Below are 9389 nucleotides of genomic sequence, written 5' to 3'. Positions count from 1 at the left end.
TATCATAGAACAAAGGTATTTGTTGCCTATACACATTTCTAAAGCAATTTAAAATATAATTATTTTAATCTGAGAGATCACAATGGTTATCCCATTGACGGACAGTTTGTTATTTATGGAAATGTATTGGATATTACAGCACTACAAGCTGATTTTTAAAGCCAGACTAGATAACAATCGAAGCTGGTTACGACAATGTTCAACGTGCGGACAAAGAAAATGTGTAATTTAACAGCATTTAAAGACAGCTCCACTATACTTCACACTCGTTCACACACATTTTTCTTTTTCTTTCGGTAGACCTAATCACATCGTACAAGATAAATTTCATAATGGAAAATGTTCTATTTAAAGAGAGTGCTTCCCTAAAACATTATTTCCATAAGGCAGAACACCTAATTTTGTGAAGTATAGATGGACAAAGTGGAAAAATCAATTCTCAATTCTAGTTTTGTCTGAGGCAAGTACAAAAACTTTCAATGTAATGTTACATTTATTATGACATTTTAAATACGAAAAGAAACATTTCTTTCATATCATACATCTCACAAAAACTTAATGTTTTTATTGCTATTTCTCGATTTTGTATAAGTATAGAGTGTAAACCGGTCAAAAATGACAGAAAACCACTGAAAAAATATTCCGTGTAAAATTAGCTTTACGCAAAATAAATAAATAAATACATAACATTTCCTATTCCAGGAAAATGCTGCATATTAGTCCTGAATCTACTACAAGTAATTGAAGAAATATGCTACATATTGGTGTTTTTGGATAAAATAATAAAACATGCAACGACAATGTGATTGCATACACACCTGCTTTTCTTCGTAGGAAAGATTTATCTTCTAATTTTTGAGAATTGGTGTTTTAGGTCTTAATGAATCTCCTTTAACTACAAAGCATATTTATAAATTTAATTACAGAATTAAATAACTTTAATTATATACACATAACTAATATAAAGGACGATAACATCATGCTAAAATATATAAATTAATATTATATTTTAAAACTCCTTAATTATAATAAGTACTAAAATGTTTTTATGTAATAAACAATACATATAGATAAATTATTATACAACACTGAAATTTATTTAATATAAATATATAAGTTAAAATTCTAAAATGTGCTTACCTTTTATAAATATAACAGTACAAACTAAATGGATAATTTTATTTGTTATATATCCTGCACATTGTATTATTCTTTATCTCCATTTATAAATATGAATCCTTAATATATTTATAATAACCTAAAGCTATATATATATAAACCTATATCTTAATTTTAGTCTTAATAAAAATAAGATAAATCTTGTATCTTAATCTTTGATCCAAAGTTGGTAAAGAAAGCTGCTGGTGCAAAAAATTTACTGGTGAATTCATAAGTAGGCATACTACGCTGCTATTTTTTAAAGTTAAAATAATATATTGATTTATATAGTGATTCGTTATGTCACATTTTATCAAAAACTTTTTAATAATTTGTGTAATAGCACCATAAGGACTTTCGTAATTGAAATCATCGGCTATATATTCAGTAAATCTGACTAATGTTTGATGATTTTGTCCTAGAGGAAACTTAATATTAATTTAGTTTATTAATATTTTCCAGGAATTAAATTAATCTATTATTTATTATTTCTTGAAATATTTTCAACACACAGCTTGTCAGATTTATGACAACCTGGAGCAGTATTTTTTGTAGTATTTCTATAGCTTTAATTATTTCATCAGATATGATGTTACTGTTATTAAATTTCAGGAGATTTTCTTCAGAAACATCATTTCTATGTTGTTAATATTTATTGAAAAAATGCTTTATTCTTTTTTCTTTTTCATTATTTATTCTTTCATTAACATTTTAAAATCATTTGTCATTAAATTCAGGATGTTTTATCAATAGCGATGTCTTGCACTAATTGTTGAATAATTTAACCTTTTCTTTATCAGTTTTAGCAGATTTACTCAGAGTACTTACTTTTATCAGAACTATTACTTAAATAGTTGTTAAACTGTTTCCAAAAACGTCTAGGATGTTTTTCTTTATCTAAGTCCATTTTCTTCAAAATGTTTTATTTTTTGCTTTTTAATTGAATCGTTTACACATTAATTACTTACAGGTTCAAATTCATTTTTTTAGAGTTCAGAAAGGATTTGATTGAATTTGATCAATTAGCCTTTCTAAAACTAGATATTTTCCATAATTCTTAAATTTTTTCTATTATTTTTTATTTTTCAAAAGAAATATCAGGTCAAACATATTTATAAATATGAGGGTTGAAGGTAGTGATTGTTAAAAAAGAATATCTTTTTTACCAATAGTAACATTTATATGTGTATGCTGGGCATCATTAGGATAATAAAATGAATTACATTAGTTTGTCCACACCCAAAAACATTGTGTTTACAACTCAATTCACTCATAATTAGTAAGTTATAGCTATACCTTATTAGTTTTATAAAAAAAAAGTTTGATCAAAATGACTTTTGGTGAAATATAAAAATTAGCAGTTGTAAGTTTAACATTTTAATTCATGCATCAGTAACTAAGACCTGATTAACATTGGAATCAATAGATGTCACTAAAACCAAAATTACTCTGTATAAACTTGACAATACCCAAAATAAATAAATGAAAGAAATAAATTTTCCTTTCTCAGCAAAACGCTACATATTGGTTCTTCTTCTGAGGAAAAATTTTCTCCTCCCTACAAATAACATTATGTTACAAAATGTTTCCTGTTTTTTGTTCCTAGGCAGAAAGTGTTATTTCCCAATTGCTTTTGCCAAAAATAAATGGAAAAGACCTAATTTACTCTTCAAACCTTGCTTTTGTGACCTGAGTAATTAAATTTTCAAATTTACCCATTTTCCAGAACATTCCAGGTAGATTCAGTGCGAATCACCAGTTTTATCAGCGATTGTTATGAATTACGCCAATAAAAAATATATTTCAGAATCGTTATTTTTCAGACAGTTCCTGTCTGAAAGACAACCATTCGTAAGGTAGGTCTTGTTTCTTAATGGAGGCAAATTAGTCAGCAGCATCTGCCGCCTATAAGGCTACTCTTAAATGAATAGTAGAATGAACTGATGGAGTTATAACATCTCAATCAATACACTTTGTTTTCGAATAAATTAATAATACAAATAACGCTAAAATTATTTTGACGTTTCAAAAGTTGTGTTTCGAACGTTTGACTTTCTTTACTGGTAGCTTTATTTTATGCGTGTGAACAAAATGTTTCTATCTATCATTTTGCATGTTCATTTGAGATATTGTCTTATTTTTAATGCATTCGAGCATGTATATAGTTATATTGCAATTTTTTGATATTTTAAGAGATATTGTTTTATATTTTAAACACGTAAGCTGGTAATGTGTATTTCTTTTTATATTATCACTATATCCAAGCTGTTTAGTGACGTATAAAGTTTTAACAATTTTAACTTCCTATTAGCAGTAATTGGGCCTGGCATGGCCTAGCGCGTAAGGCGTGCGACTCGTAATCCGAGGGTCGCGGGTCCGCGCCCGCGTCGCGCCAAACATGCTCGCCCTCCCAGCCATGGGGGCGTTATAATGTGACGGTCAATCCCACTAATCGTTGGTAAAAGAGTAGCCCAAGAGTTGGCGGTGGGTGGTGATGACTAACTGCCTTCCCTCTAGTCTTACACTGCTAAATTAGGTATGGCTCGGTGCAGTGGGCTAACAACCTACTCGCTTAAATACTTGTTGAAGAATCCGCAAGCGATTGCGGCCCTATGTTCCTAGATGGAATCTAATGGTGATAACTAAAACTAACTAATTAGCAGTAATTGGTTGAAGCTCTCTGAATGATAATTTATCTCCTGAGTTTTTTTATATAGATAATAAATATCCTTGTCATACCATCAACACAGGAACTCAAATAATTGTACTATTTTCGATTATGTTGTCGTTCATAATATTTCCTACTAGTTTCTTCTAAAACTGTTTAACCCCGTTCTTGTTTTTTAATTGCACGATTAATTTTCTGATGAAATATTTCATATTGAATGGTAAAAATGTTAAGACAGCGACGCACTTCTTTGATTTTCTAATGGACTACACTGCCAATCGATCAGAATTCTACCCAGGCGAGAAAGAACGTGAACGCCATTTCAGAGGCTACCCCTTGGGAATTTCGTTGCTTTCGTTTAATGCAACTTAAATTATGTTTTGCGCCTGCGAAATGTATATGGTTTTCCACAGAGGAGAAGGTCAAGCTTTCCTTATGCTTTCACATCCAATAACTTCTCAAACATCATGTGCTGTATATTTATAGTAATAACAACAAACAAGTTGTGATATTCCACTAAGTATTTCCTCCATGACGTGGAAATGTGTAAACAACGCTTTTATTATCTGTATCGTCTGCTTTATCTAATTTGATTTTGATGAGAAATGGAATAAACAATGTTTAATTACCTACCCAATAGAAACGTCTTTAAAGGAACGATACAATTTTTCTTTTGTCTTTTTAATACTCATACGAATTCAATTTGAATAAAACTTTCAACTGTCTCTTTTATCAGGGAGAAGGAAAGCTATGTAGAACCTATAATTTTGTTATTTTTTTTGGATGTAATGACAGTTTAGTAAGACTTCTTATCTGATTCTCTGTGAGACAAAACAAAAGTTGCTTAAAACGTTTTAATCTGGTTCTTTGTGAGATGAAATGAATGTTATGTACAACCTTTCAAATTGCTGGTTTGTGAGGTGAGGCCAAAGTTATGTAAAATTTTTAATTTGCTGGATTATGTAAAACATTTTTAATCAGCTGGTTTGAAGGACAAAAAAATATTATGTAAAACTTTTTAATCCGTTAGTTTATGAGATAAACCGAAGAGTATGTGAATTTTTTAGTTTGCTGGTTTATGAGATAAAACGAAGATTGTATAATATTTTAATCTGTTGGTTTATGAGATAAACTAAAGTTATGTATTTTTTTCACTTTAGATGTTTATGAAATAAAACAAAGTTATGTAAAACTTTTCATTCTGGTTATTTGTGAGACAGGAGGAAAGTTTAATTCGGTTCTTTGTGAGCGAGACTTATATTTTGTCACATGGTATTCAAGTTTATCAAAAGCCTTAATTGCCTTCTTTTTATATTAAATAAAAGAAACCCAGTTCACTTTTTGAGCTGTTTATTTGATAGATAATATGAAACTCAATAAAGTCTTTAAACTCCAAGAAATTTTGAATCAACTTTCTTGTAAAACTTAATGAAAGTTAGTGTGTGATAGAGATTTAAAATCGAAAAAGAACCTTTTATTAGTGTTTCAATATTTACTAATATTTACAGAAATAAAGCTTGATATATTCATTGACTTTCAAATCCTTAAAGCAGTTTTCTATTTAGTGACTTAGTTAAACTATGCTCTCAATAATCAGTGATATCGAGAAAACCCACTTGTAGAGAAAAATATATATGTGAAAACGGCTCGTTTGGGTTGAAAAAAACCGACTCACTCACACCACAAATATACGGCATCCCCAAACCTCGTAAACCAGATTGTCCATTACGACCAACAATGTCCACATTGTTTAATTATGAATCGTTTAATTACAATCTTGGTAAATACACAGCATGGGTATTCTCCAAATATGTAGCATCAGCCAGCTCATTCATCAAAGACTCTTTTAATTTCAAGTCTAATCTGAATCAACTTAATCATAAAGCCTTAATAGCCAGTTCTGATGTTTTTTCCCTCTTTACAGAAGTCCCGACCGCTGAAGCCTGCAAGATAGCCTAGAACTCTACATCCGAGACCCTAACCCATCAATAGACATTTTCAACAACGAATTAGCAACCCTCATAGAATTCACCACAATGAAGACAAACATATTGTTCAACAACCACAACTATACACAAACAAATGGCTTAAGCATGGGCAACCCAGTATCACCAGTTCTAGCCAATATTTTTATGACACAAGTTGAAACACAAACAATTAACACAGCATTACATCCACCACTATACTGGTACAGATATGTAGATGACACGGTTACGGGATTCAAATCTACAGAACACATACTTAATTTTTTCAATCACATTAACTCTATACATCCCAACATTAACTTCACATGTGAACAGGAAGAAAGCAATCAAATATCATTTTTTAACCTCAAAATTACAAGATCCGATACTCAATTTAAAACAGAAATCCACCATAAATCACTCCTACTGGACTACACATTTCTTGGAACTCAACATATGAAACAAAACAAAAACTCAACATGTTAAGAAACCAAATAAACACAGCCATAAAACTATGCTCACCAGATATAATTGACGATGAATTAGACAAAATAAAACAATACTTCATCAACATCAATAAGTTTCCTCCACAAACCGTAGAAAACATTATACGCACACATCTAGACAGAAAGCAAAATCAACTAACAAAAGTAGATATAACTCACGAATAAAAAAATCACGAAACCATATACTGCTGCATACCATATATTCCCGACATCATCATAAAAATAACCAACATTTGGTAAAAACTAGTAACAAAATATGACATTCCAGTTAATACCAAATTTATTCAAAACCAGGCACAAAACTGAGGTCTATATGTAAAAACTACACTGTCAAACACCACACCAACATGATTTATAAAATACAATGTGATAACTGCCACGACTTCTATATTGGAGAAACAAGTAGAAAAATGGAAAACCGATTCAAAGAACATAAAAAGTCACCTTCACACGTTTTCGAACAGTGCAAATCAAATAAACACAACATAACCATAGAAAACACTCAAATACTAAATAAAAAAACAAGCATAAACAAACAAATTAAAGAAGCCTTACTTATACAACAACTTTTGCTGAAGATATTAGCCAAAATATTCTAATCCTATCACAATTCAGATACGTTTTAAGTTTGAATTATTTTAGAGGTTATGTAATTTCTTTCTCTTTTGTATTTTCTTTACTGTGTTGTAAGAGACGACTTTTTAAAATTTTGTGCTTTACGCCATGTTTGTTTGTTTGAAGTTAGAAACAAAGCTTCACAACGGGTTGTTTGTGCTGTGCCCACCACGGATATCGAAACCCGTTTTTCACGCTATAAGTCTGGGGACATTCCGTTGTGTCATTGGGAAGGGGGTACGACTAAACATACATTTCCTTATTTGAATGTGTAGTTGACATCCAAAAAATATTATACGAGATTTTGGTACTGTAAAGTAAGAAAAAACAATAAATCGCAAACGTTTTTAATTGTATCACTAACAGGATGTAAACTTAAACAGTAGCAATCTACAGGAGTGAAATTATAGTAATCTAAAATTTTCAATAGTTTTTTGACTAGGATGAAAACCAATCTATAGTAATCTAAGAATCTTAATAACATCATGACTAAAATAAAAAGTTAGTCATACTATAATAGAATTCTTGCTTATATGATACTGGAAAAACGATTTTATTACGCGATGCGCAACCCCCAACTTTGCAAAAATTTTATCCTGTGTGCATGTAGATTTGCAATAGGGCTCACGTTTTACGGTTTAACCTCTGTTTACAGTCATGAAGAACTTTATTTTTCTCAATTCCTAGGGTGCAGATATGACGTTATGAATACGTCACACGCGTATTTAATGCACTAGCGCCCCTGGTAATTAAAATAATTTTTCTACTTATGAAATAGTAGAATTGATCTTCCAAAAAATACCTTTTAGACTAAAGAGATAAATATAGAAACATCTTTATGATTACTTGGAACTCTCCGTAACAAAGAATGTGAAGGTTTGAAACCAAAAACAAACGTTATTTACTTCTATTACGTAAGTAAAAACATGTGAACCTTCTTCTACATTGTAATCTAGTTTTTAATAACGTCATGACTACAATAAAAAGTCAGAATATAGTAATATTGTTTTTCATACCATCCTGACTAAAATAGAAAGTCAATATATAGTAATCTAAATTTTAATAACATTATGAGTAGACTAGAAAGTCAATATATAGTTTATAACGACATCCTGACTGAAATGAAAAGTCATACCTGAGTCTAAAGCTTTTATTAGCGCCTTCACTAGAACAGAAAGTCAATTTATGTTAATCTGAGGTTTCGAACAGCATTAAGGCTAAAATCAAAAGTCTACGGATTTACAACGCTAAATTCATGGTTTCTATTTCCTTTGGTGGGCTCAGCAGATAGCCCGATGTGGCTTTTCTGTAAGAAAACACACACAATATATTGTGATCTAAAGCTTTCAATGTCATCCATACTAGAACCCCCCCCCCAGTGGCTCAGCGATATGTCTGCGGATTTACAACGCTAAAATCAGGGGTTCGATTCCTCTCTGTGGGCTCAGTAGAGAGCCCGATGCGGCTTGGTTAAAAGGAAACCTTACTAGAATGGAAAGTCATTATACAGTAATTTATATTCTAAAATTTTCATGACAAATGATAACCATTTTTTAAAAACTACTGAATATCTCCAGCAAATGTAATAAAACGAGTCACTTGATGAGTAATTAATCGTGCCAGAAGTGAAAACAAACATTAATTTTGTTTTAAAAAACTCTCATTTCATCAAAAATTAATTACAATAAATTAGACATTTTTGATTAATTTGAATTTAACAAATAACTGTTTGAATTAATATTTAAATAATTCTTTGCTGGTTGTCAAATTTCGTTCAAGCATGAAGTTATTAGTAGGTGAAGCACGTGAATTGATAAATTTTCTGTTCACTACGAAACCAGAACTAATAATGTTTGTGCACCAACTGTAAGCAATATGCAACACATTGTGCCACTAAATAATGTTACAGTTTCAGTTTGATAAATCTTCGTTGGTTTCAAAACTAATATAAATAAAAAAACTTTTGAAAGCGAAAGAAGCTGAGTTCCTTAACAAAGCTACATTGAGCTATCTGTTGTGTTCATAGTCGTGAATTGTATCTCGGATTTTATGTTGTAAACCTTAAAACATTTCGCTGTCCTACATGGTACAATTGGCTACTTTTGACACTTAAATCAGTATAAGGTTATATGTTTGAAATTTTGAAAGTTCAGAGATTTTTGGCAAAAAATAAAAACATCCCAAATGATTAACTGAAAGGCAACATTTTATAAGCGTGGAAGTATGAAACTTGCTAAACATTTATAATTTCATGTTTCAATTCTTACTGTTGTTTTAAAATAAAGCTACAAAATGAGCTATGTGTGCTCCAGCAACGACAGAGAATCGAACTCCTAATTTTAAGGTTCTAAGTTTGTAAACTTATTTCGTTGAACCTCCAGGGAATCACACTGTAGAATATTATGTTTATTCCATATTTCCGACAAACTCTAAGAGCAAACAAAGAACTAAATTCAGGGCTTATGCTTAGATCACAGT

The sequence above is a fragment of the Tachypleus tridentatus genome, chromosome 11 (assembly GCF_004210375.1).
Source record: "Tachypleus tridentatus isolate NWPU-2018 chromosome 11, ASM421037v1, whole genome shotgun sequence".
Classification (NCBI taxonomy): domain Eukaryota; kingdom Metazoa; phylum Arthropoda; class Merostomata; order Xiphosura; family Limulidae; genus Tachypleus; species Tachypleus tridentatus.
The sequence above is the reverse complement of the archived record's forward strand: the minus strand, read 5'-3'. Positions refer to the sequence as shown.